Source organism: Pezoporus occidentalis, unplaced genomic scaffold, assembly GCF_034315485.1.
Source record: "Pezoporus occidentalis ecotype Australia unplaced genomic scaffold, CSIRO_AGI_Poc_V1 ctg230, whole genome shotgun sequence".
Classification (NCBI taxonomy): Eukaryota; Metazoa; Chordata; class Aves; order Psittaciformes; family Psittacidae; genus Pezoporus; species Pezoporus occidentalis.
In genome coordinates, this window is record NW_026914181.1 from 785,225 (window position 1) to 809,340 (window position 24,116).

The 24,116-nt window shown below is 42.8% G+C and overlaps 1 long non-coding RNA gene across 1 annotated transcript in view; it reads left to right on the forward strand.

Moving 5' to 3' along the window:
• The first annotated feature begins 1,478 nt into the window (after positions 1 to 1,478).
• The window catches only part of LOC134165164 (uncharacterized), a 30,862-nt gene continuing 8,224 nt past the window's right edge, over positions 1,479 to 24,116 (forward strand). The window contains exons 1-2 of the long non-coding RNA XR_009965409.1: positions 1,479 to 1,773; positions 2,627 to 2,748. This is a non-coding gene — a long non-coding RNA (uncharacterized LOC134165164). The remainder of the gene's footprint in view (positions 1,774 to 2,626; positions 2,749 to 24,116) is intronic.

Sequence of the window (24,116 nt, forward strand, 5' to 3'; positions counted from 1 at the left end):
ACGCCCCCAAGGCAGGGCCACCTCAAGCAGGTTTCACAGGAATGTATGTTTTGAATGTCTTCAGAGAGGGAGACTCCACAACCTCCATGGGGAGTCTGTTCCTGTGCTCTGCCACCCTCAATGTAAAGAAGTTCTTCCTTATGTTGAGGTGATACTTCTTGTGTTTTAGTTTATGGCCATTGCTCCTCATCCTGTTGCTGTGCAGCACTGAAGAGGGTCTGGCACCGTCCCTCTGGCACTCATGTTTGAGATGGTTATACACATTGGGATCCCCTCTAATGCCTAGTGAACTTCTTGAAAAATGCAATTCTTGTATTCCTGACCTGATAAATAAAGGATATTGATGAAGTTCAGAAATTTATACTAGGTGAACTTTCATCCAAGTGCCTGACATATATTTCTTTAGTACATGAAGTCTTTAAAATGTTGGACTAGGTCAGGAGAATCAGATCACTGAATCAACACAAAAAGTTTCTGGTTGTGAAAACACCATTTGAAACTTCTACCAGGAATTTAGTACTGCTGCTCATTTGCAGCTGCTGGTTAGTCAAAGGACGTGCTTAGTCATGTGTCTCTGCTACTCTGCTTCAGTCCTGCCCTAAAATAGTGTGTCACAGGATCTAGTTCTGAATCAATGACAGAAGGCACCAAACAATCCTTTCAAATTATTCTGTTGACCAAATGAAGACTTAACTCCTCTAAAGACAAGAAAACCAATGTAATGTTAAATGCTGTAATTAGCTCCATATGTTTTGAGGCATTAGGGTAGAGTGAAATGACCAGAAATGTACTAATAAATAAAGACCATATCCTGGTATTGATCTGCACATGGAACTCACCTCTGAAATCAATTGGGAGCACTGAAAAAAATCAATGGCAGGATATGACTCTTAGATAACCTAGTTTCAAATCATTCTGTCTCTCTGCTACAAAAGGACAGGTTACTCCATTATCTAAGCCCTCAAAACATCCTCAAGAAGTTTGGGAAATAGGAAAAGGCCACACAGAAGGGAACTGATATAGAAGGATTTACATAAAAAGTACTTTGTGTTTTTAAAGACCTTGATTAGTCATTGCTTTTTAACATCATCTCTCTGGATGAAACATTTAAATGGTTTCTTGTAATTGACACTGAAAGTCTCTAAGAATACCCTACGGAAGAGTGAGTGATGCAGTAAAAGGAACCAGTGTTTATGTGCACTACCTACTAGCATTATCAGTAACCTTGCCCTGCATTATAACATGGGGAAACTACAGAAATGAGGCCTTCAGACAGTTGCTCTGTATGAGAAGTCAGCCATGTGTTAAAGAGAAAATGGAGATAGGAAGCTCAAGGGATACAGCATACCTTCTTTTCTGGAATAGGGTTTTGACAGATGAGCACAGTTTAATGTGGTTATTTTTCCTCAGCTGGATATCAAAAAGGCCTGGTTTTGCAACACATAAGTTTCTTGGCTCTATTTGCTTGTCCTAGGTCAGTGCCACATAGGGTCCTCTGAAGCACAAGACTGCAAACAGGAGCCTCACTGAGGCAAGTTACAGCTCCCTTCAGGCTCTCAAACTTGATTTCTTTCCTTCAGAAACCCAGGTGAAGGGATGGGCATATGAACACCTGGATATGGGTCAAATATGGCACCAAGGCTCAGCTGAAACTTACACCCAGACCCAAGTGTGCTGGTCCTGCACATACTTTGAAGCTCCCATGACCTGAATCAACAAACAGCTTTATGATAGCTGCATGGATACTCCTCTCTCTAATTACTTTTTACTGATGTGAGTATTCCAAAGTATTTTTATTTGCTGGGAGACAAAACCTCGAGCAAATGTTCCTGGGAGTGAGTAAAAATTATTTTTGATATCCCAGAGCTTTTGCATAGGCTTACTCTGATGAACATTATCAAAGTCTATGAATTTGGTACAAAGCATGCTTAATGTCGGCTGAAAAGAATTAGCATAATATGGAGAAAATTGTAAATTTGAACCTGGAAAACAATTGAACCTGAGGCATTTACCCAACAAGCTTCTATCTTCAGAATAGCTCTCTTTACTTGCCCTTGCTTGTGCATTTAATGCACTTGAAATGATTCATGTGTATGAAATGATTCAGACATGGTATAAGCCTGCACTCAAAGCCTTGTGGACTTCTTGTTCCTAACATTGGAAGATGTAATCTAGTCAAAATCCCCCCTAGATGGCTCCTATGCTTTTATTACATTACCAATCTTAGCTTAGATCCTTGTCTGACTCTTTTTTTCCCTATCTGTAGGTTTGCTCTCATTTAAAATTGTAAGTTTGAAGGTTCCTATTTCTTTTTATCCATGAATGAGATCTATCCCAATAATACAAGCTTTTGCATGCTGCCCCATTAGTGTCTCATCTTAATCCATGCCTTGAGGGCCCAAGTCTAGGGAGGATAGAAAAATTCAGTCTCCATACAGATGTTGGACTCTTCTCAGACTGTGCCAAAAAATGTGCCAATTAAAATTGTGTTTTCATGACATTGCAAGCCTGCCCATTGAAGAGAATGTGAATGGAGAAAATGGAATTATAATTTGGGTTTCAGAAAAAGAATGATTTTTCCCTCTAAAATTATCTGACTTGTATTGTGTCATTGTTCATGGTTTAGTCAGAACCTGGAATGCTACCTTCAGATTATGGAAGCTGGCAAAATTCAGAACCTGGCAAAATGGAAAATATTCACATAACTCTCGGCAAGAAACCAAATCAAACTATTCTTCTTAATTGCAGGTGAGTAACAGCACTCTCACATTTCATACAAATAACGTCAGCACTCTCCTGCTCTGTGATTGATGGGACATTTTAAGTGCAGTGTTTTAATTCAGCACAGCTGGATGTCTCTTTTTTTGATTCCCTTCCTAGTCTAAAAAATTCTGGGGCTTAGATGTATTGGCAACAACTTGCCCTGCTAAAGCTGAAAAATATCTGTCAAGAGAATAGATGTTGAATTCTTAACTCTGCTCGGTCAATATGTCTGCTAATGAAAACTGGGGATTATTGGTTGGTTGCTTGGTTAGTTGGGTTTTTTTGAACCACTTCTCTTGGTCTTCAAGGTCTTGTTTGAGCTTTTGGATTAAATTTTCAGGCAGTAACATGTCTGTAGCCTAGGTGCTTCCTCGTAGTACTTTCAAAACGAGTACTACTTTTCCCAGGATCTCTGCCATTTTGTTGCTTGCTTCCCGTGGTTAGGATCAAGCAGCTGGCTGCAGATTTAGGAGATGTTAGTAATATTCCCCACACTCTTTTAACCCACGTGCATGACAGCTGGCTGAGGAGGGTTCCTGTGGGAGTCATACGAAAGCACTGATAGGGAAAGCCACACATTTAGCTTACACAGATGCTCAAGAAACTAGCTTAAATCCAGTGCAGATTTGGAGAAGTGTAGCACTGGTGTACTGTCCATACCATGTGCGGGCCATAGAGCTTTGCAAAGCCAACAAAGGGTATCTAGGGAAGAAAAACTAGGTGTTTTGAGAACAGAAGACTTTAAGCCATTTCTATTAAGCTCTGACAAGGAAGGTCTGCCAACTGTTTAGCAAGTGGAGCAAATGGCAGGATTCTTTGAGGATCTTGCCACACTACCAGCCATGGAGTTCATTTAAACTAGACATATATCCACTTAGTGTATTAAGTTCCCTAGCATCAGCCTCACATGGAATTATTTACAGTCTCTGAGTAGAATCAACATGAGCTTTCAGAGCACTGGAGTACATAATAACAGGAAAATCATGGCTCTAGTTAAACACATCCCCAGGGAAAGCCTGGTAAATGTCCAGGGTAGTGATTAGGAAAGGTTAACTTATGATGTGACAAGGAAAGTAGTACAACTTAGATAACACTAATAAATGACACTAGTGCCGAAAAAAGATAGATTATTCAGATGTATTCTGTTAAAAAAAAATAAATAGACCAAGCAGTTTTTAGAGGAATATCCTGAATCTGCCACTATATACAATTAATTATTATTCTAGTATATCGATTTGCATGTCTATGTGTGGAAAATATATTACAGAAGGAATTATTTAATATATAAGGACACCTTATTTAATATAAAGGTGTGTTTCATGCAGGACAGGACATTATGCAAACTTCGAATTTGTGTAGATGTCATGAGTGAGCACCTATAATGCTGTTTATATTGCAGGAAAATACCACTAATAGGAAGTATTTACTGAATGACTGAAAGCAGATTTGCAAGGGAGAGGCAAATTTCTCTTTGCTTTGGTTGGTTTTATGCTCCATATAGTGTAATCCTTAGATTATGGAGTTACAAACTGAATTGTAGGGACTTTTTGAATAGACAAGCAAAACCTTAAAACTCCCAGCATTAAAACCCCCCTCTTTTTCACGGATTAGCCATTTTGTTATTGTCAATTTTCTTATGTTAGAATTTGCACCATAAACTTCTTTTCTCTGTTTCAGTTACAGGAATTCTTAATGCTGTATTTTTGGCAAATATGTACTTTAAGACTTTATTCCTCGTTGTGTTGCAAACTGTCAGTCTTTGCACAGCCTTTGATACTCTTTTCCTCTTATACAGTGATCTGAAATACAGATTTCATTGGGAAAGTTCATAATGAAAAACATTAAGCAATACTTCAAAATTTGGGATCCAAACAGTTCTGTCTTGCTCAGTAGTTGAATAATTGCTCAGTATTTACAACTTCCGGTTACTCTGATGGACTCAACTGTCCTTCAGTGCCAAGGAATATGGTGCACAAATATCTAACCTATCTGTGAGAAATCCTGGTTTGTCTATGCAGTGCTTTCTGGAAACTGGTCTCACAGCTCGAGCAGAGCCCTTCACTGGCACCAGCACCTAGTTTGGCAATTAGTTTGGCTGCTGTTTATTTGGATGTCACTGCATTATGCTCTACCACATTCTGTAGACATATTCAAGTTGTGTCTTTTAGGGGAGCAGATGGAGACATGTCTTAGCACAATGGAAAACAGAGATTCCTTATTGAAGCATTGAGATCTGTGTGTATCTGTAAAAAGCCCTTTTTGAAGGCTGAAACAGAGGTTCTATTACACTTTCACTGACTCTAAGGGAAAAATATCTTTCCCCTTCAGGAAGATGAGGCCTCCTGACAACAAATATTTTTGTTCCAAATAATATAATGTGTATACTATGGCACGTAAATAAAAAGCTACTTAAAACACTCACTAGGGAGATGCTTTCCCCACTTCTCCCACAATAGATAAACAGTATTTGCCTGGATGATGCTATTATAAATCATACATTTATTACACAATAATGTCAAAATGTTAAAACTTGAGTGTTTATGCCCAGAGTAAGCTAATGTTCAGGGAAGTCTAACACAGATACAGATCATATCATGGTCTACAAAATGTCTCACTGAAGCGTAAGCAGCTGACCACAAGGTATGTCCCAGACTCCCGTCCAGATTAGGCACCTCGTTTGATCTTGACAGTCAATGAGATTTAAAGACCTCAGGCCAAGTCTTCAAGACTTGCGCAGGCATAACAAGATTTGTATCAGAAGGAAGAAGCTGGCTACAAATGCAGTTACCAGTTGAGAAGGTCTCTGTTACATTAAAAGAGGTATGTATCTGTGGTTGCTTTCTTTCTGGCACAGTTTCTTATTGCTACTTTAACCCTTCTTTGGACACAAGGGTAAGGATTTCAGCATGTTTGCCGTGTTAATGGTGTTCTCAGTATTGCTGTATGAAGCATAAATAGGCACCTAGACCAGCCCACAGCCTTGTTAGGATCCCTGCCTTTCACACAGGCACTGCCTGAGAGGCAATGCATCCTGCTGCCATGGGAAGCTTCTGTCTTGAAGCTGCTCTTTGCCCAAGCCTCACATCCACCCGACACACAGAGAGCACAGCCAAGTAGTGTCTAACTGGGCTGCGGGAAACTAGGGCTTACCCCGTGGTAGTTTTTCCAAACATGCTCTCAGTCTATCCCCTCATGCCTAAAGTGCAGTCATTCCTCTGTTTCTTGAGCTATGTTGTCTGGACAGGGAAGACAAGCTTAAAAACAAGCTGGCTTCTTGTATGCACTCCAGGAGGCTGATAGTCTAAAATGCAAGAAGAACAAGAATAGGACTAGAAAAAGATGTGCTTTTCAGCCAACTAAAAGTGAACATATTTGCCACTGAGACCAAACAAAGCCTGTATGGTTTTTGTTTTGTGGGGCTTTTGTTTTGGTTTTTGGGGTTTGGTTGTTTGGTTTTGTTGTTTAGTTTTTTTTTAATTAGCTTTGATTACAGGATAAGTGAACAGGCTTCATTTACATAAAGGTGCAAAGCTGAGAACCAAAACCAAATCAATTCTGTATAAACTTCTTAGGAAAAAGATACCTTTTCACTTTTGCTATATGATGAGACACTAACTAAACCAGAGCAAAACACAGAAAAAGGATGCACTAAATGAAATCTGAGGACAGTTACTGTAATGCCCTAGCTTTTCCTTTAATTCATTTAATTAAGACAATGTTTGTAGTGTGTAATATGATAATTTTTTCCTCAGCTGGCTGCAGTCAGAGCTATGACTATGCAGTGAACTGAAGCTGGAATCCTATGTGGTTCAGCCAGTTAAAAACACTAAATTGCTTTCTTCCCTCCTGCTCTTCCAAGCTTTCTTCTTTGCAGATGGCAGAGGACAATATGCTGGGTCTGCAATAACACTGACTCAAAATTCCTTGCTAATTGTAAGATAACTTCCTAAAGACTGCAAGCAAAAGGAAGTCAGAGAACAAAGTAATGTCAAGTATGCACATGTCACAACACAATGTGCTGATTCCAAGCCTTTGGTAACATGCTGAAAGACATGTCTGGTGAAAAAAAAAAAAAAAAAAAAAAAGGAAGTGCTTCCAGACAGTTTTTCAGCATGAAAACAACAGCTGAATGTGCCTGTTCCCACCAGGAAAAAATACCCTGAAATAACAAAAGGTGCTGGAAAGCTAGAAATGAAATCATCAGATGGCGAGTACACTCTTTCATCTGTTCCTAAAATTGACACAGACTGTATTTCCACTACACTGTTAATCAAGGGATCAATCTGGAGTAGTGTTTGACTGTGAGATGCCAAGAAGACCAAGAAAAATGGAATGTATAAACACGTCTCCCTTTACAAGGAAGGACTAGTTGAACAAAACAGAAGTAAAGCAAACAGAGGGACACAGTTTCAGATAATGCATCTGGAGGAATGCAAACTCTGTGCATTCCTCATCACTCCTGTAGGTACAAAAGACACACTCTTGAGGAGAATGGCATACACAGTGTTTCTTTATGAAACAGAGTCTGCACACGTTCCCTTCATGACCACAGGTAAATCTTTGCATCATCGGTGTACTCTAAAGATGGAAGTGTGTTCAATTAGGTCTGTCACTGTCGGTCTGTCACCTTATGATCTAAGGGATGAGTAAATTCCCAGGGAAAATGATGGGATCTCAGTGAAAGATGACATGTACAACACAAGCAAAACACTGTCTGCATCAGACTTAAGATGTTACAAAATATTGCTTCCAAAACCAGATGGATAGAATATATAAATACAAATGAATGAAGCATCATTCTATGATGTCTATGAACATTCAGTAAAGAATAATGATGTGACTAGGCATTTTCCTTTCAAACATGACAGAAGGAAATAAAATTATCCCTAGTTTCTGCAGGCAGAAACAAATACTGAGATGAAAAGCAAGTCGCCTAATATTGCACATCAGCTCAGGAATAAATTTTCCATCTTTAGATTCTCAAGTAACTTTACAAAACCGTTCCTTTTAGTTAACTGCCGAGCCCTAAAGAGCTCTTGGAACAAGTGCACCTGAAAAGCTTGTTTTGATTCAGTGCTTCTAGTTGTGCTTCCAGGGATACATGCCATAAAATGACCCCAGAGCTTGTTAATGTTTCCTACATTGGGCATTAGATGAGTGAAAGTGAAAACCCAACCTTACTTTAAGCAAAAATTGTATAGGTACATGTTACCAATATTTTCCAGAGATACGTTAAAATCTAACATAAATGTTTCTGCCAAATACAGAAACATGAACATGAAATAAGCTGAGAAGGTATTTACTTCCCTTGGCTGCAAACTGTAGTATCTATCTCTCTCGAACCTATGTGTTAGATATTTCTTGTCAGTGTATTTCTGGGAATTCAGGCCTTGCTGATTCTAATTTGGACTCCAACTGTATGAAGCTGCCTTTAAATTGGTGGTCAGCTGTCTTCTCTACATTATAATTATCTTCCTTCATGGGCTAAACTGAGAATATCTGACTCTGAGTCTCACTATAGCGAGTTCATGGAAATGTGGCTTCATTTGAGCCACCATTATTTTTTAATTATTGTTTGTATAAACAAGAACATGACCAAACTGAGCTATGTTATTTTATTATTATTATTATTTATTTTCTCTGTTTGCAATACAAGCTAGTAGCTTACTTTTCTGAATTGTGGTCTGTAATGGCTCCAGGACCTTATGTCCACATTGTATCTATATAGACAATAAAATCTGCACCAGTTGCCAGTCGTGGGCAGGCACAATGCATACATAGAGGAGACTGGTGTCTGCACTGATGGATCACTAGTGCTCATGTGTGCAACTTCACCCTGCCATCACAAGGCAAAGAGCTTTGCACCAGCAGTGAACTTGAGAGAGTGGCAGAAGATGCCAAGTATAGACAACTGGGCGAATTTAAACCAAGAAGAAACCCTCTGCCACAATAAATCACTATTGTAGATGTCCTCTGAGGCTGAAACTGTGCCTGACTAACACAGCCAAATGAGGGAGTGAGATACTCTTTTACTGCTGTGCATGGCCATGTAAAACTGGGGAGCTGGCAGGAGCAGGTGGATAATAGGCACGTGAAACTGTTAGGCAATGAAAGGAGAGATGGGAATGCAGCTTAAAAGAGGTTTGGGGCTATGCTTTTGTTGGGCCTGCCTGAGGTTTTGAAATAATGCAAAGCATGAGCCTGTTGTCCCAGGTAGAATATAGTAGAAAATTACTTTTCCAGGACAAAGACAATAGTGTCTTTCATCATAATTCCTCTTCTCAGACCCCTGAATAAAGGAATTGATGGCTAACTTCAGCTTATAAGAAATCAGAATAATTCTTAATAAGAAAAAAGAAAAAGAAAAAAAAAGAAAGGAAATACAAAGGTTAAACCCAAGCATGACTATACTGCCCAAAAGGCTGAAGAGATTGTAGCAGGTGGTCCCACCACCTGTGCTTGTCTGCTGCCATTCCAAATAATCTCCTTATCGAATGCAGGGAGGAGCAGACACCCGGGAGGGTCCCACAGGAAGAGCACAGGCTGAAAAACAGTGACTAACCAGAGAGATAGGAACCTGAAGTGCAGGGAATATAAAACTTGAGGAAAGCAAAACAAAGTGAAAAACACTAGAGCCAGATCTTTATCTCATTTACAGCTTGTGTATCTATAGCAAAGCTGCTGGCTTCAGGGGCAGCCCTTCACATTCATGTCGTGTTGGTAATGGATGTGAGGTAAGAGATATTGCAATTCAAATCTGTAAGCTAGCATGTTCTAATGGCTTGCAGAGTGAAAGGCCAATCAAACAATGCTTTTAGAATACCAACTATTTTCTTTATCCTTCCTCAATTGCTACAGGAAATGCTTTAATTTAATAGAGTAAGCGGATGCATTGCATGAATTCCAAATGGCACACTAAGAGCATAATGATCCCTAGCCTCCGCATTGCAGGGAGGACTGTGGTTTGTTTCTCAGTGGGCTGCACCTAGAATAGCTTTTTATGACTGTCAGACTGACTAAAAGAAAACAAAGGGCTGGCTGATAAAGAAGTAACAATAAAACCCATTCCTGTCATGTATCTGAACATTCCCTTTCACTCATTTTTTCTGTGCATGAAATTCCTTAGGTAAATATAGCTATAAGGGAAAAGGTGCCTCAAAGTTGCCCGTTGTTGCCAGCATGTATCCTCACATTCAAGCGAGATCTTTTGAAGTGAAAGCATTCTCAAAGCTGAGGACTCCTGTGTCAAGCTGCCTGCTGGGCACAACCCACACCCTGAAGCTGACAGCTCTACCTTTTCACAAGCTGCTCTTTAGCAGAGTGAAGTTCTTGTTCTTCATGTGGCAGCCAGTATTTCCTTTTCATCTGGTCTGCTTGCTGTGGTGCAGCATGGCACTGACGTGGCTAAACAGCTTCTCAGGTGGGACCCAGCTTGGTACCCCTTTTGCCATCTTCCACTTTGCTCTTCGTGAATTTTGTATTTAGGACCAAAGGCTTCCAGAGTTTCCTCTCTGCACCATGTAATCTAGCATGCTTTGAGATAACCTCTTCTGAGACTGAGGATACAATCCTCGCCACTTTTCTTCCATCTGTTCCTCACTGACAGGACATTTTTCTGCCCTGTAAGGATCAGTTTGGTTACAGCGCTGTTGCTAGATTTGCTGTTCTGGGAGGTCCAGCTGTTAGTCCTGGACTTTTCCTAATCCCTCCTCTGTTTTAGTAACACAAGAAGATATGGACAAAATTGAGGCCTGTGGAAACACATCAGAAAGGTTGACTGGCACTGTGGGTAAAGGTGACAGGCCCCAGGAGCCACATTTTCCATCATGATAATGCTCCATTAAAATGAGCACTGTAGGAGAGCTAATCCCAAAACACCCAGTATAGCTTCTGCAAGCTTTAGTTGTTTGTCCCGTTGTAGCATTGCTTTGTACTGTTTTTTTTTCTTTTCCTTGAAGGTTAGTTCACTTTGGATTTAATACTGTAGTCTCAAAGTATTGTTCACCTTGATAGCTATTTGGCTGGTTCATTTTGAGATGCTTGAGTGAAATATTCTGAGTTAAAAGATCAGTATTGCAGTTTTCTTTCATGAATCAGAAATAATACTTCCATTTCTTGCATGACGTTGTCAAGACGACAGTGTCTTAATTGCACCTCTTTACTGTTTGCCACAGTATTTTGGAGGACACAGTGTTGGAGAACATCAATGTTTTGGAGCAACTTTGGTTACGGAAATATTTCCAAACGTGAGCAGCCATTTTTTTTCTTATTATTCTTTTTTTCTTTTTTTTTCCTTTTTTTTCTTTTTCCCTGAAGTATTTAAAATCTGAAAGTAAATATTTATTCCTGGTTAGGAATTACGTGACATTTACGATCTGGAGCAAGAGGCACTTTTTGTTCAGATGAATCTCAGAATAGACAAGCTTTATGCTAACTTTTCAACCAAAATGCCACATATGCAGCAGAAGGGCAATGACTGTATAATTTCATTTACTTACACAGTGCAGACATTTTTATAGTAACTTTTCATTCATCAATTTGGCACGTTTACAGTCTCAGCTAACATTGCACTTAACACACTTTTTTAATATTTGATTTTCTTGACTAAATCCATAAAACAAAGACAAGAATGATTGAAATAGCTAGAACTACATTAACCTAAATTGAAGTCAAAGTTTATGCTGGCCTCTGCTGTGTACTTTTAACAGAGAAACAAGAAGTTTGTTGGTGAATGAAGTAGTGGGAATACTTGTGCTCTCCATGACTTGTGAAAGGGTAATGTCAGAACAGGACAAGCCCAGAAGAACTCGGCATGAAGAAGTGGCAGCAGTTTTGGTGGAAGCTTCTTCACACACCAACCCCGCTTCCTGGAAGTCTGTAATCCTGTTGAATAGAAGGGCTTGGGTAGCAATACTTAAGGTTCTTGTCAGTATGAATCTTCCTTAGAAATTCTGATCAGGCTGTCAAGACTGGGTAGGAAAAGACAGTTCAAATGGCTGTGAATCTAGCCTAAGGACTTTGATAACTAGAGTAATTAACAAAAACAGAAAAAGGGGTGCAGTAAGATTCAGATCAGGGCAGCAATAATTTTTGATTCATTGTTGTTATTTCTATAGCGGTCACAACACTGGCCAGAAAACAAGGGAAGAACCACCAACTTTAGATAATGTTTCTGCTGACTCCACCCCAGGGAAACAGCGATTCTCCTCATTTCAGGAAGAGCAGCCTTTTCCAGATGGCTCCTAATATCCTTCTTTCTTCATCACAGGTAATTTGAAAGCTGTTCTGTAGAAATAAAGGCTCAGTAATTACACCAGCATTAATTTTCACCTATATTTAAAAGGCAGCTGCAGATGTCACCTGCCAGAAATTCTGTGCTCAGGCTTCAAAGCCCAGAACTTAAATGTTAGGAAATGCCTTATTCATAGCTGCCAACAGAACCTTTATTCAGCTCCTTTCTGTATTAAGATACAGTCTTTAATTGCATAATCACATACTATTTTTTCCACAAGACCTCTGTCTCACTCAGGGCACAGGACCTACCAGAGGGCTGAGTAGAGGTTATGCAGGCACACATAAATCTGCCACTTCCTAATTTAGCTGTTCTTGACTTCCCAACCTAAATAATTTTGTTTTCATGGAGATAGATTTTTTTTCCTTAAATCATGTTAGAGGAACATTCTGTAAGTGGTTTCCTTTGGTGGGATGTGTGACATCAGTTTGCAAAGGCTCTTAAAGGAGACATGGTTAAGAAATGGATAATCCAGTAAACACAGCCTCCATGCGTTTTAAACATGCACAGAGTAACACTTCATTTGCTCTCAGTTTGGAGTGTCACATGGTGTTTCAAGTGCTAAAGGATTTACTATGGTTTATGGCTCAAATATTTCTAACTCAATTTGTCGTTTAGCACCAAACTCCTCTGTTCTGCAGCACACTCAAAGGCTAAAGGGCATTGAAGCACTCTGCTGCCTAACTACCAATGGACTGGAATCGCTCTCATGACCTTTCTATTGCTCTTGGGCTCTTTGACGAAACCAATTATTTAAATACAAGGCCTCAGGTCTATCTGTGACAAAATGCTTGACGGTTTCAGTGCAAAACCAGATTCCCCCAGTCACAATAATTTTTACATAGTAAACACTTTCTGCCTGAAAAGAGAGGTCCTTCACTGCTTTTTTAATAAACCTTATTACCATTTTTTAATTCTGCAAAACACTATTAACAGAGTGCATTTCCATTAAATTTCAAAGTACATCTTACTCTTTATGACTGGATGGTACTTTTAAAACATGCCTGTTCTGGCAGGTATGACCTCGGGTGCAAACATAACTTTATTTGGTAAGAATAAGCTATTTAGCTATGTAGCTTTGATTATGGTTCCATAATTAAAGTGCCTGGACACTACTGCAGTGAATGCGCTGAAGCTACAGGTATGGTGAGCCAGAAACACACACAGATAAGAAGAATGAAACCTGAGGAGCCGGTTGTCATATCCAGTTCTGCTAATCTCATAAATGGCAGATCATCTCCTCATTCATTTTGAGTCAGCCTTATGACAGGTAAGTGAGGAGGATGTTACCACAGTGGAAGACTTGGAAAGAACAAGAAGTCTGAGCAGGGAGGATTTTGGAAAATACCAACCTTGACTTGCATTTAATGTTGAGTATAACTTAGCAGTTATTAGGAGTCTTTCAGTACAAGAGGCTTGAGTTTAACAGGTGGCCAAGTCAGCAGGTTTGTGATTTGTAAGAATTTGCTACAGAATTGCCTGTCTATTGGAACAATAATTATTGAGTGACAAATGCATTTAGTGGCAGCTCCACAACTGATCCTACAGATATCTATTACAATCCAGGTTTTCATGCCTTCAGCAAAGGCTGGTTTTGATTAAAATTCAGCTGTGAAACACTGAAAACCTTCAATACAGATAGGTGTGTGCTCTAAAACAGATGAGCAATCTGAGGCAACACTGAAAGAATCCTTCATTTTTCTCTTTCCAGTTTCTCCCCATGTGGGTTTACTAGATTACCCAACAAATATAAACTAATATTCTAGTCTTCAGAGAGCTCTCCTCATGTATGGAGGAACGAGGGATTTCATAACAGTTTTATGAGATGAGTTTAGAGCTGCTTTTTGGAAATGTGTTTTTAAACAGAGCATTAGTTTTATCTTTCTTTAGAACATATTTTCTTGATTTAACTGGTGGGGTTTCATATTTTTTTGAATAATTTAAGCTCCAGGGATCCAGGGCTAAAACTGCATTGACCTTAAATATAATCCTGGTGAAGAGAATGTCAAAATAGCAAAGAAAAGTTCAGTTTTGTGTTGAACACCAGGGTCAGTGAGTAATACTTCAGCTGTTAAGGCAACTGAAAGGCTTGTATGCATTGTATTGATGTGATGTGCCTGAATGAATGCAGATGCATCATGATCTGAAGTCTGTTAAACTCGTGTTTGGAGGGGTGTGGGTATATAAGAGAGTCTGTTTCTGGGAGAAGCCAACCACTGGTTCTGGAAAGTTCCCAGCAAATCACAATGAAGTTATGCAACTAATCTTTATTGCTATGATGCGGTACAAAATAAGTTGATTTATTGGTTTATTCAGAGTTTTTGAGCACGACGGACATTAGGAGTTATCACCAGTGTCAGGACAGGAACAGGGCCCAGAAGCTGCCCTAAAGCCTCAGGCAGAAGTGTTACATGCATACAACTTGTGGCCTGTTGCAGGAGGCACATTTTCTATTATATTGGATATCTGAATTTTCTGTTAGGCTGCTTCTTATGCAGTAGATGTAATAGAGAAGCGTATGACCAACCCCAGGCCTAACAGGGCACAATGACTACAGTATCTGACAGGATCTAAGACCTGTCAGGACTGGAGACAGTTTCAGGAAAGGCTGATTCCCAGCGAAAGCACATGCGCAGGCTGCTCCCCACGGGGTGAGCTCTATGCAACGTAGGGGTCAGCGCTACCGCGTCCGACTGCCCCTTCCTCCGCTTCTCTTCCCGGGCGGGACGAGCCGGACGGCAGGCACCAGGAGATCGGCTGGAGCTCAGACAGATGTGGGCGCAGCCGCTGGGGGGAGAGACCTCTCCCGCCCCGTCTTGTTCGCCACTGGCGGTTAACGGAGGCCTGGGGTGCCTGAGGCCACCCCGCCGGTGACCCTGGGAGCGCTTCTTAGCTTCCCTGCTTTGCCGTGCCATGCCGCCCAGCCGGGTTCTCCCTGGCCGGCGCTGGTCAGGCCCGGGGGCACAGCATGGGGAGCGGGGAGCGCTGTGGTCCCCGGGAGAGCTGTGGGGCTTAGCGCGGTGCTCGGAGGTGTCGCCGAGCCTGTCGCGGTTCGGTTCTGTTCAGTTGTGGGCTGTTTTGCGTGGTGTTCTGAGGCGTGCGGTGTCCGCGCTCTCCGGAAGAGCAGCGTACCCCGGCTGGAAGCACTCCCTGGGCGGCGTTTCCCCCTGCTTCCTACACACGTGCAGGAGCCAGCGTGTGTCGGCATCTAAACACACCCTTCCCTCCCCGTGCAGTCACGCGTCCAGCTGCGGGGACCCCAGCACAAGAGCGACGGGGACTTGCTCAAGCAAATCCAGAGGAGGTCACAAAGATGCTCTGGGGGCTGGAGCACCTCTGCTCTGGAGATAGGCTGAGAGAGATGGGCTCCAGGGACACCTCAGGGCAGCTTCCAGTGCCTAAAGGGCCTAACAAGAAATGTGGATAGGGACTTTTGACAAGGGCATGTAGGGATAGGTCAAGGGGGAATGGCTTTAACCTGAAAGAGGGAGATTTAGATTAACTATTAGGTAGAAACTCTTCACTATGCAGGTGGTACAGGTTGCTCCAGTAAGCTGTCACTGCCCCATCCCTTGCAGTATCCAAGGCCAGGCTTAATGGGGCTTTAATGGGTCATGTGCTGAGGTGAGTAGCTTGAGAGAGGACGCCTTCAACACCGGAGCGGGGGGGAGATCAGCGTCCAGGAGCCTCAACTCAGAGCAGCAAGAGCCACCGAGGGAGCCTCAAGTCCTCGACAGGACCTGCCCAGGAGCCGGCAGCTCAGCTGACGAGAGCGAGCAGCTGACTCACACGGGGCGGAGCCAGGAGCAGCGGCACCAGCCCTGACTGGGTAAAAACCTGCCCCAGGGAGCGCGGCGAACAGAGCGGGTGGAGGCAGTTTGTGCGGGCAGGATGGTGAGCGCTCGGCGTGTGAGCAGGGCCCGGTCCGGGAGCTCTGCTCTGGCTGCCCCGGCGGTGGCCAGCGTAGGCACCCAGACAGAGCCGGTGAGAGGGGAGGCTGCAGTGCAGAGCTCGAGGTGTAGAGAGGAGAGTGCCTGCACTGGTCTGGTGAGGGGAGGGTGCACAATGGGCAGGGCTGTACTCGGTGCTCCCTGGTGGAGGTCCTCCTGCAGCAGGGGCTGAGCTGCGGGATGCTGTTAATAGGCTGCGAGATGCCAGGGAAGCTGAGAGTAAGCGGGAATGCTTGCTCCTGGCACAAACTGTGCAGGGGCCTCGAGATTCACCTCTAGCTCATGAAGGAAAGAAGGAGGCCGTTAACCTGGGAAGCTGGGAAATAGTGAAAAAAAAAAAAAAAAGGAGGAAAAGGACAACCAAAAGCAAGGGGCTTCCCCCAAAATCCCCTGTCCCCACGCAGAACCGCTTTGCTGTCCTGCAGGGGGCTAATGAGGAGCCGCACTCGAGCCAGAAACAGCCGGCTGATGAGCTATTAAAGAAGATCTCTACTGGTGCTGCTAGGAAAAAGTGGTGGGTCATAGTAGTAGGGGACTCTACACTGAAAGGGACAGAAGCACTCGTCTGTCAGCCTGACCCAGTCTCAGGGGAGGTGTGTTGCCTACCGGGGGCACGGATCAGGGATGTGGCAGAGAGGCTGCCTGCTCTAGTAAGTCCCATGGACTATTACCCACTTCTGGTGATACATGTGGGTGCTAGGGATATAGATAGTAGTAGCCTGGGGAACGTAAAGAAGGACTACAGAGCCCTGGGGGAGATGATTAGGGGCTCTGGAGCTCAGATAGTCTTTTTGTCAATTCTCCAGGTACAGGGGAAGACCTAAAAAAAGCTAGGAGGATTAGCCAGGTTAATAACTGGTTAAAAGGGTGGTGTCATAGTCAGGGGTTTGGGTGTCTTGAACACGGGACCCAGGTTTGTAGGCCAGGTCTAGTGGGGGCTGGTGGAGCTGGTCTGATAAAGAAGGGGAAGAGCAATTTTGGTAGGAGGCTTGCCAGACTGGTCAAGGAGGCTTTAAACTAGATGTGTTGGGGAAGGGGGGCATCATTCCATCCCAACACACCCAGTCAGTTGCCAGCATCTATAGTAAATGCTCAGAGCAATGCGGAGATACTCCAGCCGGTCCAGCCAATGAGCCGGCTTCAGTGGGAGCTCAGCTCAGATGCCTCTTCAGGAACCTGCTTAGTAAGGTTCCATGGGATACAGCCCTAGAGGGCAGGAGGGCCCAAGACTCTTGGTTGATTTTCAAGGATCACCTGCTACAAGCTCAGGAGTGTTGCATCCCAACTAGAAGGAAGTGCAGCAGGAAGGCCAGGAGACCTCCTTGGATGAATAACGAGCTCCTGAGGAAAATTCAAATGAAAAAGAGGCTTATAATAAGTGGAAGCAAGGACAGGCGGCCTGGGAAGAGTACAGGGATGTTGTCCAGGAAGCTAGGGACCAGGTTAGGAAAGCTAAGGCCCAGTTCGAATTAAACTTGGCTAGAGATGTTAAGGATAACAGGAAGGGATTCTACAGGTACATAGCAAATAAAAAACAGACTAGGGAGAATGTAGGCCCCCTCAGGAAGCTCTTGGGAGAACTGGCTACACAGGACTTGGAGAAGGCTGAGGTTCTGAATGACTTCTTTGCCTCAGTCTTCACTGGCTAAGGATCTGACCACACCACAAAAGTCTTGGAAGGCAGACGCAGGGAATGTGAGAATGAAGACCTCGGGTCCACTGTAGGAGAGGAACTGGTTCGAGACCATCTTAAAAATCTGAACGTGCACAAATCCATGGGTCCTGATGAGACCCATCCACGGGTCCTGAAGGAGCTGGCAAATGAAGTTGCGAAGCCGCTGGCCATCATATTTGAGAAATCATGGCAGTCAGGTGAAGTTCCCGATGACTGGAAAAAGGGAAACATAACCCTCATTTTCAAGAAGGGGAAAACGGATGACCCGGGGAATTACAGACCAGTCAGTCTCACCTCTGTGCCTGGCAAAATCTTGGAGCAGATTCTCCTGGAAGGCATGCTAAGGCACATGAAAAACAACAAGGTGCTTGGTGACAGCCAGCATGGCTTCACTAAGGGGAAATCCTGCCTGACCAATTTGGTGGCCTTCTATGGTGGGGCTACAGAACTGATGGACAGGGGTAGAGCAGCTGATGTCATCTACCTGGACTTGTGCAAAGTGTTCGACACTGTCCCACACGACATCCTTGTCTCTAAATTGGAGCGACATCAATTTGATGGATGGACCACTCAGTGGATAAAGAACTGGCTGGATGGCCGCACACAAAGAGTTGTGGTCAATGGCTCAATGTCCAGTTGGAGACCAGTAACGAGTGGTGTCCCTCAGGGATCGGTGTTGGGACCGGTCTTGTTTAACATCTTTGTCGCTGACATGGACAGTGGGATTGAGTGCGCCCTCAGCAAGTTTGCCGATGACACCAAGCTGTGTGGTTCGGGTGATACGTTGGAGGGAAGGAATGCCATCCAGAGGGACCTTGACACGCTTGTGAGGTGGGCTGATGCCAGCCTTATGAAGTTCAAAAAAGCCAAGTGCAAGGTCCTACACCTGGGTCAGAGCAATCCCAGGCACAGCTACAGGTTGGGCAGAGAAGAGATTCAGAGCAGCCCTGTGGAGAAGGACTTGGGGATGTTGGTTGATGAGAAAATGAACGTGAGCCGGCTTCAGTGTGCACTTGCAGCCCAGAATGCCAGCCGTATCCTGGGCTGCATCAAAAGGAGCGTGACCAGCAGGTGGAAGGAGGTGATCCTGCTCCTCTACTCTGATCTTTGGAGTCCTCACTTGGAGTATTGTGTGCAGTTCTGGTGTCCTCAACATAAAAAGGACATGGAACTGTTGGAACAAGTCCAGAGAAGGGCCACAAGGATGATCAGGGGACTGGAGCACCTCGTGTGTGAAGATAGGCTGAGAAAGTTGGGGCTGTTGCGCCTGGAGAAGAGAAGGCTGCATGGAGACCTCATAGCAGCCTTCCAGTATCTGAAGGGGGCCTATAGGGATGCTGGGGAGGGACTTTTCATTAGGGACTCTAGTGATAGGACAAGGGGTAATGGGTTAAGACTTAAACAGGGGAAGTTTAGATTGGATATGAGGAGGAAATTCTTTCCTGTTAGGGTGGTGAGGCACTGGAATGGGTTGCCCAGGGAGGTTGTGAATGCTCCATCCCTGGCAGTGTTCAAGACCAGGTTGGACCAAGCTTTGGGTGATATGGTTTAGTGTGAGGTGTCCCTGCCCATGGCAGGGGGTTGGAACTAGATGATCTTAAGGTCCTTTCCAACCCTAACTATTCTATGATTCTATGATTCCATGATTCTATGATTTGTACAGCCTAGTCTAGTATGTGTCAGCGTTGGAACTGGATGATCTTTAAGGTCCCTTCCAATCCAAACCATTCTGTGATTCTATGATTATATTAACTCAGCTGGCCAATGAGACAGACAATGAGAAGGTAGGACCTAACCAGTTGCCTCTTTCTTTTCCTGTTCTGAGTTGGCTCCTTGTGTTCTCCATTAATTTCACTGAGAGCCCAGGCTTTTACCTCTTTGTATTCCATGCCCAAGAATGCACCTAGCAGACTAGGGATTATGTCCCCACATCTCTAGGCTTCTGAGTCCTTAAACGTAGTATAGCCCTTAGTGTAGGGATTCTGGAAAGCATAAGCTCTCAGAGAGTTGCTTCCACAATGTTTTAATTGGGTGGCAGTGTGTTCCTCATCAGAAGTCTGTTATTCAGAATTACTCTAGTACGTGAAAAAACATGTGACTGCTATTTAGGTAGTATTAGTCATTCATTTCCATTGATTATTAAAAACTACTCAACACAAATTGTTTTATTTTTCAAGCTGCTCTGCTGCTTGAAACAAAAATGGGTGTAGAGAAATGCTGAGATTTTTTGAAAGCGCTCTAAAAAACAATGGAGTCCTGAAAAAAATCAAACAACAATGCAAACAACAATGGAATTTTTTCAGTTCCTTTCGAAATCTAGCCTCCGCCTTCAGAGCTTTCTCAACAGTCCATATTTTTCCCAATCACTAGCAAAACAAGGGTAAAGGCTTTCCCAAGGGAAATCTGCTTAAGCCTGTTGCAATGTCTGTGAGGAGTATGGGTGCTGGTGGAGAGTGATACAGGGAGGAACTATGCTGTCAACAACAGGAAGCTGGTGAAAAATGAGCAGTGCCCCTGGGGAAGTGAATGCAGAGCAGATGGCTCTAAGTGTGAGTCACACTGTGACAACTGACAAGATAAATTCTGCACTCTTGACACTTTAAAGATACCAAAAATACCAGAGAGCACATTCCATGGCTTCTTGAAGACTTCCATATCGAGGTAGCTCTGCGGGGAGAGTTCCAGCTCCTCCTGTTTCCATCACTAAACAGCCCATAAAATTTGCCGTTGATAAGCTTCCAAGCAGCCAAGCATTCTAATGCTTAGATAAGTCACTAAAGTGAATAAAACCACTGAAGAAATAAGAAAGAAGAGGCGCAAAGGGAATTCATGTGCAGGGCAGCACTGGTTGCTTTAGATGCTGATCCTTTCAATTAAGGGCGGTGCTGGATAAGAAAAGGGAAAGTAACATCCTTGTTTATAAGCACTGATAGATTTTGAAATCTCTATTTTGTTTGGGTTTTTTTCTTCTTTTCCATCCAGAATGACTGCAAGCATTTTCTTGGTGTATTTCAATTATTGCCCGGATACAGGGTTGCAGATTTATATTGTGCTGTTTTAGTGGAATTACAAAAAGTCAAGACCAGAAACCATTCATAGTTGGCTGCCAATTTTTTATTTTGGGATGAATGCCTGGCTTGGGTGCGTCTGCAGATGTCAACTGAGCTATCCCACAAATAAGTTGTATTTGCTGTATTTGCTAGCTTGATGCAACTGCTTTAGTACCAGTAGTTTAGTACCATACTCAGGTAGTTTGTACCTTATGCAGAGCCTGGTTGTTTCACATGTGCCCAAATAACATAAATCGGGTCTTTTACTTAGATCTCAGTGCCTATGAATATTCAGCTGAGACATTATTGTTATTCTTCTGGTAACACGCAAAAATTTTTCCTGGATATTTGAGGAGGTTGGGGGCGGGGGGGGGGAGGTGAAGAGGGAGGTGCAGGGGGAAGAAGAGGAATTTCATTGCATTAGAAATATTTTTGGGAGTGTCTCATTCTGACTGGATTCAGATATCTGATGTTTTGTCATTCTCTCCTGCTTTTCACATTGTTGTTGTTTGTCAAAGTTACTAACAATGAAAAAGTGCAGCCAGTCACTTGGGAAGGCAGCTACGCTGCGCAGCTTAACAGCTGCTGCTCAGAGGTGCAGTTTGACAGCTGTTATTGAGTAAGTGGTCAGGCACTGATGTGGTGGGTTTGCTCAGGCAGGTTACACAGTTCAGCACTTCAAAGTTCAGTATTTCTGAATTGGAGCTATGTTTATAGAATCATAGAATAGTTAGGGTTGGAAAGGACCTTAAGATCGTCTAGTTCCAACCCCCCTGCCATGGGCAGGGACACCTTATGCTAAATCATATCACCCAAGTTTATCAGTTTTATTTTTATTATTAATTTGCTTTATGTTATATCAAAACATCAAAAAATTAAAACATCAGAAAATGAGCTGCTTTTTTTTTTTTTTCCTGTGGGGTACTTCTGCCATATAGAGATGCCCAAGATGAACTGAGTAAGTTACATAGGGTATAAGCAGTAGTGTAGCCTTATTGTGGTGTTCTGCTAAGGATGGCTAATTTGCTCCATTAAGTGTCTTTGTAAATTGCGGTACCTGTGATGGTCACAGCGCTTTGCATTGCACCATCTGGAAGTACCTTCCCCTCAGTACTGCAGTGTTAACATCCCTGAGGTTATGTCAAAGAATACTTCTGTTGTCGAGTTCTTTTTGGCACCAATGCAGCTTGAGATGAAAATAATTTAAATCCTTGGCCATTTTAGAACAAGAATTTCCCCTTGTAACTGCTGTCCTGAACTGACATTTGATTTACTTGCTAGCAGATATTTTATATAAGGTCAGCTGTTATTGCTACTTTTAAGATGTTATCTCTGTGAGCAGCCCAGGATTTATCAGTGATTGCAGTAAACCCACCAAAATTCTTGCGTTGTCATGCTTTAGACTTTGTAAGTTGTACAATACCCTTGTGCACTAGGGCACATTTTGTAAAATTGTCGACCTTTTTTGTATCTAACTCACAAATTGCTATGTAACAATCCTATGGGTCTCCTAAGACATGCAAAGCCCTGCCATCATTCTGTGCTATCACGACTGCTGGAGAAGACTGCTGTAATGCAAAGCCAACAAAGCCTGAGCAGGACTCGAGAAGCCCCTATTTTCATGTGTGGTGTGGATTTCAGACTTTGTCTTTTGTAGTGTTATTTTTTCCTGCTAATAGTAATGAAGAGGATAAGAAACAAGCACCATGTGATCTTCTGGTCTTGGACCCTTGGCATGGATTTTGAGATCACAGCTCTTCTGTCCTTTTACATGCTTTTGCTTGAAGAAGTTGTATGATGTGGTGGAATTTCTTTCTTCTTTGTATCTGTGTTGGCTAAAACAAGACAGAGGAGCTTGAAAAGGCTCACCCTCCTCAAGGAACGCTATCTGATTTGTAAGCATTCCTAGAGGTTAAGGCTGGTGACTATCAAGAAAGCAAATACTTCACGCAAGGGTAAGTCCTCTAATTGTGTTTGTGTTGAATAGCTGCCAGATCCCCATGTCAGGATGTCTGCAGTCACGGCTCTGATCTCACCATTCCTTCCTCTGCCATTGCACAACTGTGTTGCATGTTTGTGGTAGGGGAGAAAGTTGGAGAGCTGGACTATGAAACCATCGCAGGGAAGGAAGCCATGTTTTATTTTAGTTGCTTGGTTTGGATAAAAGCCTGTAGGAGATTGAATAACATAAAAAAAAAAACATAATGCAGCCCATTCATGGAAGCCAAACCTTGTCTTCTATACAGATATGTGAAATATGAGGTTTAATAGCCAGGGTGGAAAAGGTAATGTCAATGAAAATGTGTTTGCTGGTGTAGTAGAAATCCTAATGTATGTATGTGATAAGTTATTACTTGCTCTGCCCAGACTCTCACCTGTAGTTGCAGGTCTGTTCAGCTTAGGCTTGTAGATGAGGTGAGGCAGCTTTTGGGAAACTGGTTGTGAATCTACTCCTCTCATAGAGCACTTTAAGGATCTTTCTTGGCAGACAAGTGAGACAAAGCAGTGACAAATAACAGGCCATGAAAGAGGAAAGAAACCTAAAGGTACTGCAGGCCATGAGCTTAACAGTGAAGAGAGAAGGAAAGAATATCATAACTCCTTTCAGCCACAGCAGAAGAGTTCTGGGGACTCTCAGCACATGTAAGGGCTGAAAGCCACTCTGGTTACACAAACACTTAGTTCCTGAAAGAAGGCATCAGTTGCCTTAGCCACGGAAATGTTGGTTAAAAATATCCCAATTAGTCTCAATACCATCAGTCTTTCTCAGATGATAAAGTTGCATATTATCCTGAGCAAAGCAGATTTCACACAAGTTTAATTTTACTCCTGAAAAGAGTAAGAGGTTGGGTTAATCTATGACCACCATGTCGTCTCAGATAATAAAATCTGGTGAGTTGGAAGTGGTGCTCTAGGAGGCTGTCAGTTCCACTTCCTAAACCAGGAAGTAGAGAATTATCCAGAGCAATAAAGAGCTTGTACAAATAATACTGGGGAAATCATAAATTAACCTGAATACCAGCTCACTCAATCTAATCAGTATGAATAATTCCCTGCCAACTGCTCCATTACCTGAAACAGGGGTCAACTGATAAACATCAGTCCTCTCATTAAGAAAAAAAAGCAGAAAACCAACAAAAGACTAACAACCCCCCTTCATCTCAGAATCTCAAATTCCATAATCCTTGATAAGCACTAACCAGTTCCTCATCTCTCATTTGCAGTTCATATCCTGAGCTACATGGATTTGCTGTTAGAGATAAGGATATGAAAAAGTAAAGTGATATTAGTACACATGTTGCAACCTGTTAGCCTCTCTCAGGCTGCTGTGCATTTGAAAATAGAGGTGGTCAGTAAGTCTGCACAGAAACTTGGGAACTGGCCAC